Source organism: Cryptomeria japonica, chromosome 4 (assembly GCF_030272615.1).
Source record: "Cryptomeria japonica chromosome 4, Sugi_1.0, whole genome shotgun sequence".
NCBI lineage: Eukaryota > Viridiplantae > Streptophyta > Pinopsida > Cupressales > Cupressaceae > Cryptomeria > Cryptomeria japonica.
Window position 1 is genome coordinate 142,597,548 of NC_081408.1, and position 9,054 is coordinate 142,606,601.

The following is a 9,054-nucleotide window of genomic DNA, read 5'->3' on the forward strand; positions in this document are numbered from 1 at the left end:
TTCCTTGACATTTTTTCATTAATAAAAAGTGGGATAGGCCCGAACCATTACATAACCTTTGGAAAGAACCATCTAGGGAACATGAGGAATGCACAACTAAGTAAATGAAATGAATACCAAAAAATAGTGAGGAAACACCAAGCAACTAGATGAATACTACAAATAGAACCAACAAACAAAAACCCAAAACTAATCATCCAACCATTAAAGATGCAAAGGGATTATCTACTAGGTGGAAGTGTTACCCTCTTTCCAATCTTCACACAAACTTAAAACTTTATCAGAGAAATAATTTTTTTTATATAGTCCCTATTAGAGGTTGTAGTACCAAAATCCAAAGTATCTTTGACCATAGAGGTAAGGGGCTTCATCGTAGAAAAGGGAGACAAAGGATGTCTCTTTCAATTTTCTTTCCTTTTTATTTAGGGTCATCTCTTGTCAAATTCATTAGGGCCATCTCCTATCTCAGCTTGGACATATCCTCAATTTTTGACTTCACAATCACCTCGCTTTCCTTCAGTTCCATCACAACCTTACTCTCATTTCTCTGAGACACCTTTTCACTAAGTTCATATAACGTCCCCTCAACTTTGTCTCATTTCTCTAATTTTATTGCCATCTTAGTAGTGGCTACCCATACCGTTTGTCCTTTTCTTACATAGCCCATTTATCTTCCCTAGCACCCACCTCAACATAACCTCAATCATGTTAATATTTCTAATAGCCACATCAAGTTGTGAAAAGAGACATTTAATAATTAATTCCAATTGCCCAAAACTTTCTTCCATCTTTAGCACCTTGTAATCCAAAGTAAGAAGTCCAGGATTGTGGTTACAAATCTCCTAGTCATGGGAAGAGAGGTATCCTCCTTAGTAGCCACAAGGGACCAATCCAATTTCAAGTGAGGACTCATATTCCTCATAAGCTTCCTCTTCTTCTGATTCCAACAACTCCACTTCTTTAGAAGGTAAATTAGAAAAAAAAAAATTGTTTCGCTTTTATGATATGGTTAAAGTAGGTAGGAACTGACATGGGTTTAAAAGAGGAGACAACATTGGGGTTAGGTTTTGCAATTGGAGCACCTGAGACCTATACCACTAAATTAGGATCTCACGAAGGTCTAGGGGGACTTAACAAGGACCCAATAGCCGGGGTTAAAGATAGATGAAAGTTGTAGTGTCTAAGAATTAACCTTTGATGATCGGGAAAAGAGTTTTTGGACTTGTCTCTAGCAACTAATTGATTCAAAGAAGAATAGACCCAGTAGGAAAAAATCATGTTTATACCATACTTGAGGTGGTTTAGCATCGATAAAAGATAGGTACAAAATCTTTTAAAATTCCCATCTAGAGTGAAGAATTTCATCTGCAAAAGGGTATCATCCTTCCAAATATTGAGTAGTCTTCTCTATTATACCCTCTTTGTACCCTATAAAATCCTTCGTGGCTCTTGAAAAATCTCTTAAATTCCTCCTTATAGGATCCTTTCATCTTCTTAGGAAAATTTATTCCCTCCTACAATAAACCAATGATAGAAGCAATCGTGTTCTAAGTGACTTTGAAAGAAATTCCCCCTAGGTTCAACTCCCCCTTCTACCAGGATTGAGAAAAATCCTTGGAGAGCTTTGGGTCGAAACCCTACATGCCCTGAACATAACTAGTCAAGTTCCCCTTGATCACTCTCTACCATAAATTAGCATTTTTAAATTTATCACACAAATTAGGTTCAGTATGTATAAGGTCCCCTCCCATCACAATCTTAGAGCTTTGGAGTAAACACCAGGTGGGGAAAACAAAAACCAATAGTTTTAACACGACAACACTTATGAGGGAAGGAGAAAATGACACTACTATTTGAAAGAGATGTTCGGCACCTAAATAGAAAAGAACTAGTCAAAAGGGTAGTGATAATAATGAAAAAGTTGATCCTTGGATTATACTCCATCATTGATCTTCATGTCCTCAAAGATAGAAATGCATACCAAATTTGAGATATGATAAATATCTATCCATATTTTTAAACTACTGGAAAATGGTCCAAATGAAGCCAACATGTCTGCAAGTTTATTTCCTTCCCTTATTGTAAGAAAAATATGGATGTGGCTAATCTTACATATAAGGTCACGACATTTGGCAATGAGTTCTTCACACTTCCAGTCAGGTTTGGCTTCATTCTTGAGTAAAAGGATAGTGTTTTCCGAATCACCTTCTATGATGATTCAATTGTATAGGTCCTTTCATTAACTATAACAAGATCATAATAAATTTCTACCACCTCTGCCAAACTCAAAGTTTTTATTCCCAAATTGGTCATATAGGCAAGGATAAGATTCATGTTGACTCATATTGAATATCTTATTCATTTAAAAAATCACCTTATTAGTTCCTGCCTCAAACTATGGGAGAGGTTATTGTTTTAACAAGTGAATAAACTTGTTTTCTACATCAATTGAAAATTAAAAAAAAATCTTGACATAAATCTTTTCTAAAGTTCTTTAAAAATTTGACGATAGAAACTAAACATTTTTTATATATAAAAAGAGAGAGATTATATCTTTGTTTTGATTGGTCATATTTGAAACCCCACAAAATGTGAAAAGAGATCATATTTTTTTAAGGCATAATAAGAATATTTCTAATGACATAGATACTAACTTATTTATCAATCAATAAAATAAATATATTTCTAATGGCACATATATTAACTTATTTACCAAAATTTTGACTTGTAATGAAAAGTGTTCTCATATTTTAGGACTATGTGGGTGGCTTTTCTCACAATAATTATTTAATATAATTAGGATAATTATCTACTAAAATAATCATTATAATTATTAGATAATAATATAAGTAATAAAGATACCAATGTTGGCAAGGTGTGATGGTTAAGTTGTGGTATTGTTTTTTTATTTAAGGCAAAATGTAACCGCATAAGTATTATATTAATAATAATAATACAAAGTACGTAAATTTAATGGAAACTGGAAATATAACAAAAACACAAAGGTCTGTGATAAAGAACTAGTATAGAAGATTTGAATCCAGAAGAGAAGAGGAAAAACCTATGTAGATTCGAAAGCACAAGGTAGAGAGCAAGGCTCAATCTACACCCAATTTCAACTATAAGCAACAAAAGAAAAATATAAAGAGGAAGAAGAGATCATCACTCAAAATGCAAGTATAACTAGACAAAATTGAAGACCATATACCCAAAAGGTAGAATTTAAGAGTGTAATTGAAGAAAATATCACTAGAATATAATGAGAAACAGATCCCAGAGCCAATGACCAAAACCCGTGGAAACTTAGGGGTTATTTTCCCCCACTCCTTTGTCATCCATCAAACCCCTCTAAGACTGAGATCCATCAAATCCAACGCCATCTCCTTTATGAGCCTAAGATTCCCCCCCTTGCATACCCACCTTAGATGCTTTCATTCCCCTATGAGGACATTCCTTCACATTGGGGTGTTATTTGTGAATTTAATCTTAAGCAAAATATATTATATATTATGTTTATTTATATTATTATATTATATTATAAATATCTAATTGTATTATATTATACTATATTTATGTTATTAATTCAATTAAATTAAAGTAAAGTATTTTAGTATTACAATTTAATCCTAACTAAACTATTTCTTATTATATAATACAATATAATATTATATTATGTTACATTTTATTAGTATATGAATAATTATTATATTAATATTAACCCTGACTAAACTATCTTGTAGTGATTCATTCTTACATGTGAATTTTTTCTTACTTGCTAATTATATTCATATAGACGATTGTATTATGTTAAGTGGTGAATTTAAATTTTATCTAAGTTTACTAATTCAACTTTTTGTCACACCTTGCCAATTACAAATCTTTTGATTCTAAAAATCTTTTTGGGATATTACTAGATGAGATACAATTTCCTCTTTTTCTCTTGAATATTACTTGTTCATATGTGGCTTACCAATTGAGTGTGATCTCTCTTACCATGATTATAATAATTTACTTTAGGTTTCCCATAATATATGTAATTACATGTCCCTTAGCATTCCTCTCAACTATCTTCTTCGTATGCATACTATTGTATATTTTAATGTATCATTTTGAAATATTAAAAAAATTAATTGTACCTATATATGGTGAAAATATGATGATCAAAACCTATTGTAAAAGCATAAAGATTCAACCACAAACAGTCTAATTCCTACAATGAAACATTCACCAATACCAATAGAGATACCTAAGATCATGTAAATCAACAAAAGAAAACAATATTACCATTCACATGTCAAGTAGGGATTCAATTTCCATTGATCTTATTTTGCCCTTCTTTGAGATAATCTAGCTTGTCGTGTTGGCTCAAAGAAGATAAGATAAACTAATACAAAGTTGCCCCATGATGGGAATGATATGCCCCTCGAAAGATTGGATGATTTTTTTAAAAAAGGATCACAGACAATCTCTCGATAAGAAAGAAAGGCTAGAAAGGATTGACAAGATAGGGTGACAAGGTCGTGTAGGAAAAGGACTGACTCAAGTGGAATCAATAGAATCGTGTCTATATCTTAAAAGGTTAAAATTGATAGTTTTGTGATGAACATATGCAACCAATTTGGTAATCTACTAAGAGAATTCACTCAAACAGGTGCCCTAGGGAAGACAAACTGAAACCAAGGCTAGAATTGACAATTCTATGATTAACATATGTTGCCAATTGGATAAGCTACTGAGAGGATTCACTCAAACAGGTGCCCTAAAATAGGTAGGTTTTCTAAGCTGAGTATAGGATAAGTCATTGAATAGATAAAATATGGCGAGTTCCCTAGCAAGATAGGATATAATGCGATGTGGAAAAACATATACACTAGGATATAGTGCCATGTAATAGATAAAAGCACTAGGATAGAACCTGATGAGCAAGACTATGTGATGGACATAGGTACCACTAGGCTAAGCTAGGATAAGATAAGAAACACAATGTGATGAGCATAAGTACCACTAGGATTGACATGATTGATTTGATGTGATGCAGGAGTACTTATCCTAGATTGTGTCTAGAGAGTGATTCCCTATGACACAACGGTTACAAATAGATTCGATTGCTGAGGACCACGCTGGGATCAAGGAAATCGGATTGAGACACATTATGTATATGCTTGAGATTTGGGCAAACATAAGACAGTTAGCTACTTTGGTTAAAAGATGATCCGGTAGGGTCTGCAGGAGGGGACAGACAAGATGATCTAGTGGTTGGTCCTTCGGGAGCTTAGATTCCTTCGAGACCAACTGGCTACGAGAGAGGGTATTAATCATATATCTCTTGGATCCCATTTTGTATCAGTTTTTGTATGATGATGTAGACACCTATGGGTGATTTTGTAGCCATACAAGATATTTTGACATCATTGTATCATGACACTAATATTATTTTGATATATATATGAGATGATTTAGTCCTTGCGGTAGCTATATGCATGTGTTCCTATATGATGTTGTGTACACTTTCATGATGATGTGATATGATGCTTATGATCCTACATGATGATGCATGTTACATGTTTTATTACAAATGTGATGATGTTACTATTCTTAATGCGATGAATATGTACATGATGGAATGCGATATATTTTTTATTTTATGTTTTATATGTATGTTATGCATGGTGCAAATGTAAAATGGAAATGGGTATATAATGATGACTTATTTACATGATAGAATGTAAGATATGCTATTTTTTTTATGTCTTTTTATATTTTATATGAGAATGCAAATGCTAATGAGTGATATATGCAGGATGTTATGTTATCATGATATATATGCACATGCATGATGTACTAACATGTGATATGGTAGGTTAAAACTATATTAAATGAAGATATTTTATGTGTGTAATTATACTCAGTCATATGATAGTAGGCTACACAGACTCAAGAAAGGACGATGGAGGTCAATCAAGAAAGGGGGATGGTAGGTAGAAGATTTGGAAGTGAAAGAGCTTCTTGTGGTTTATCATCATTGAACTTTATTATGGAAAATAGGTTATGAAAATCTAGGTATAGGTTCAACCTAGAAAATCATTGTACCCATTTACATGGAGATCAGATAGTCGCAAACAAGGAATGCCCCAGTTCATACTAGACTCACAATGTCCTCATATCCTTAGACAAGCCATAACATTACTAAGAGACAGTCAATAGACAACAAAAAAATAGTAGGTGAATCATATCCCATCCTTGCCTTTCTAGTTTAAGACATCTAGGAGATAAAATCTCTAGTTAGAGACATCCTGGAAAAGCTAAAAGACATGTCACCTTAAAATATGAAATCAAAAGAAAAACAAGACTTGACACTGTTCATGATGAAATCCTCAAGTTATTTGTGTTAATTGCCACATATGTTAACATGTTTGATTTGGTCACAATGCTGTCATCTTGATAAAGGATAGATTATGCCAAAAACAATGTTGTTGCCAAAGTCTGTTGAAAGATTTGATTTCTTGCGTACTGGTGCTTGTGTCTCATCTAAAACTAACTGAATCCATGAAACTAATATATTTATTGCAAAGAAGAGAAGAATGTTATTGCGGATTGGAAATGCAAGTGATATTTTATTATGGACTTATGCGTGAAAAGAGGGAGGAAGAAAATGATGATGCACCTTAAAACATGCGATGCTCAAGGTACCACTTCCATCAATAGATTTAGGATTTTGGTCTAATTGCATATTGGACCTGTTTTATTATGGAAGGAAAGGGTGAAAAGGGAGGTCTATTATGAATGGCTAACCAATATTAGGTAGATCAATAACAATCCATGATGGGAATGGGTAAATTTATTATGGAAGGGTTGGTTGTGAGTGTGTGCAAGGTGAAAGGATGAAATTGGATTTGGAAGGAGGAATGATGAATGTCTCTACACATGGCATCGATAACCTATTTTTTCACCATGGTACTTGCCCAAGGTGCCACCAGAGTGGTTTGCACCATTGGATGAATTTATTTCTCTTTACTTTAATTTTTTTTTCAAAATCTTTTTGTGTCACAAGGCGCTTGTTTGCCTAGTTTTCACCAAGTACCGATTTTTTCTATTTTTTTTAATTGTATTTTTGATATTTTTTTGTTTTCTTGTATTTTTGACAATGGTATATTCTAAAAAACTATGTGTAGAACCTATGAAGGTGCATGTTGTTTATAGGATCCTCCAAATATTACTCATCTAGTGTTGAGAGATGATATGCGGGTGATCCATAGAGTGTTATGATGATGTAAGGACCAAGCCAATTTAGTTTGAACTTGTCTATTTTCTCTCTGTCTTGATGATTTTTTAGGATTTTCTCTAAGAACTAAGTCACCCACCTCAAATGTGTGAGGCGTTACCTTATGATTATAGTTTTTTCATTCCTAAATTGAATGATATGTTTCTCCCTTGATTATCTTCCTTGATGAAGGAACTAAGGTAGAATTACTAATGTGTGGACTACGTAGGCCCATATGCGTGTCACCTAAAGAAGTTTGGGCATCCTTGATAACAAAGTCCTTCAAGAAAGTTCCATTAAAAGTCTGTTGATGTGATGTATTGCTAAAAAAGGATGGATGCGTGGAACAATTAGATGATGAATGAAGGCTTATGATTGTGAAAATAAGTCAAAGTAGGATGGTATGATGGAGAATTAGGATCAACAAGTATTCTTTTTGACTTGAAATATTAGAACTTTTGCCCCCAATTATTTTAATATTAGGGGAGATCAACTCATGTTTTTTTTTCTTCATAGGATTTTTATCCTTAACTTTGATTTTTGTAAAGTTTAATAGCTTTAGATTTTGATTTGGACTGAAGGAAATCTCTTTATTTTTTACTTTTATATTTTTCTTTTCAAGGCTTGATTTTTGATCCCCAACTAGTAAAGGCTTTTGTGATTCTTGTTGATCCAAGTCTAGGAGAGGAGTGGAAATGGAATGAGTGGATGAAATCATAAGGCTATATGAGTTCTCAAGAAGGTTGGTGGTATATTAAACATATTCTTTGTTGGAACCACTCTTAGGACTATTGATATCAAGAGTTGCTTGCACCACTAGAGGATATATGCATTCAGACTTAGTAGCCACAACACTAGGTGGTTCACACCCAATTCCTTGATATTGCAAATTGTTTGTGGGCTATGTCTTTAACCTTGAATTTTTCTTTGAGCTCTTCTTATTTTGATGTAGAAGCTTTCAAGGAATCTAGATCAACATATGTTGATGATGGAGTTACTTCTCTATTGATTGGAATTATTATTTTTGATCCTGGTTGTAGCTTATTACAATACATGAATAGATTTGGATCACCTCTTATTGTTACTTCAACTTCATTATAAGGAATTTGATACATTGATGGTACGTTGATGGTATTGCTCTCATATCATGAATCTATGGAAGTCCCAAAAGTATGTTGTATGTGAGATCTAGATCAAGGACTTGAAAAACCACATCCCTCATGACTGGCCTAATTCTCAAAGGTAAGGTGGTTGTTCCCTTGGATGAGTGTTCTTCATCATAATATGCTTTTATGGTGATCTTGTTCTTTGAATTCATAGTTTGTTCAAAATATCCCAATTGTTTAATAGTGTTCAATGTACAAATGTTCAGACATGCTCCTCCACCCATCGAGACTCATTTGATATGGTTTTTTTGGAGAAAAAATTCGATGTAAAGGGGTGCATTGTGTGGTTGGGATATTGATACATCATCAACTTTTATGAATGTAAGACAATGTTGAGTGAAGGTATCCCACCATGGATTGAAACTAGTCCACATTCAGATCAATGGGTACTGAGGTCTCTCTCAATGCTTTGTCAAGAATGGCCTTATGTGAAGGGGATATGCATAAGAGCTCAAGAATGGAAATGAGGGTGAGTGTCTTACCTAACTGATCTACAAGGTCATACTTACTTTTGGTAAATGATGAGGTTGTGGTCTTGGGTGGAATGCCTTGCAGGGTAACTTTGCCTCAACGGGTTATGATATTACATTCAGAGGTTTCATCTTTAGAGGATGAGGAAGATGGTCC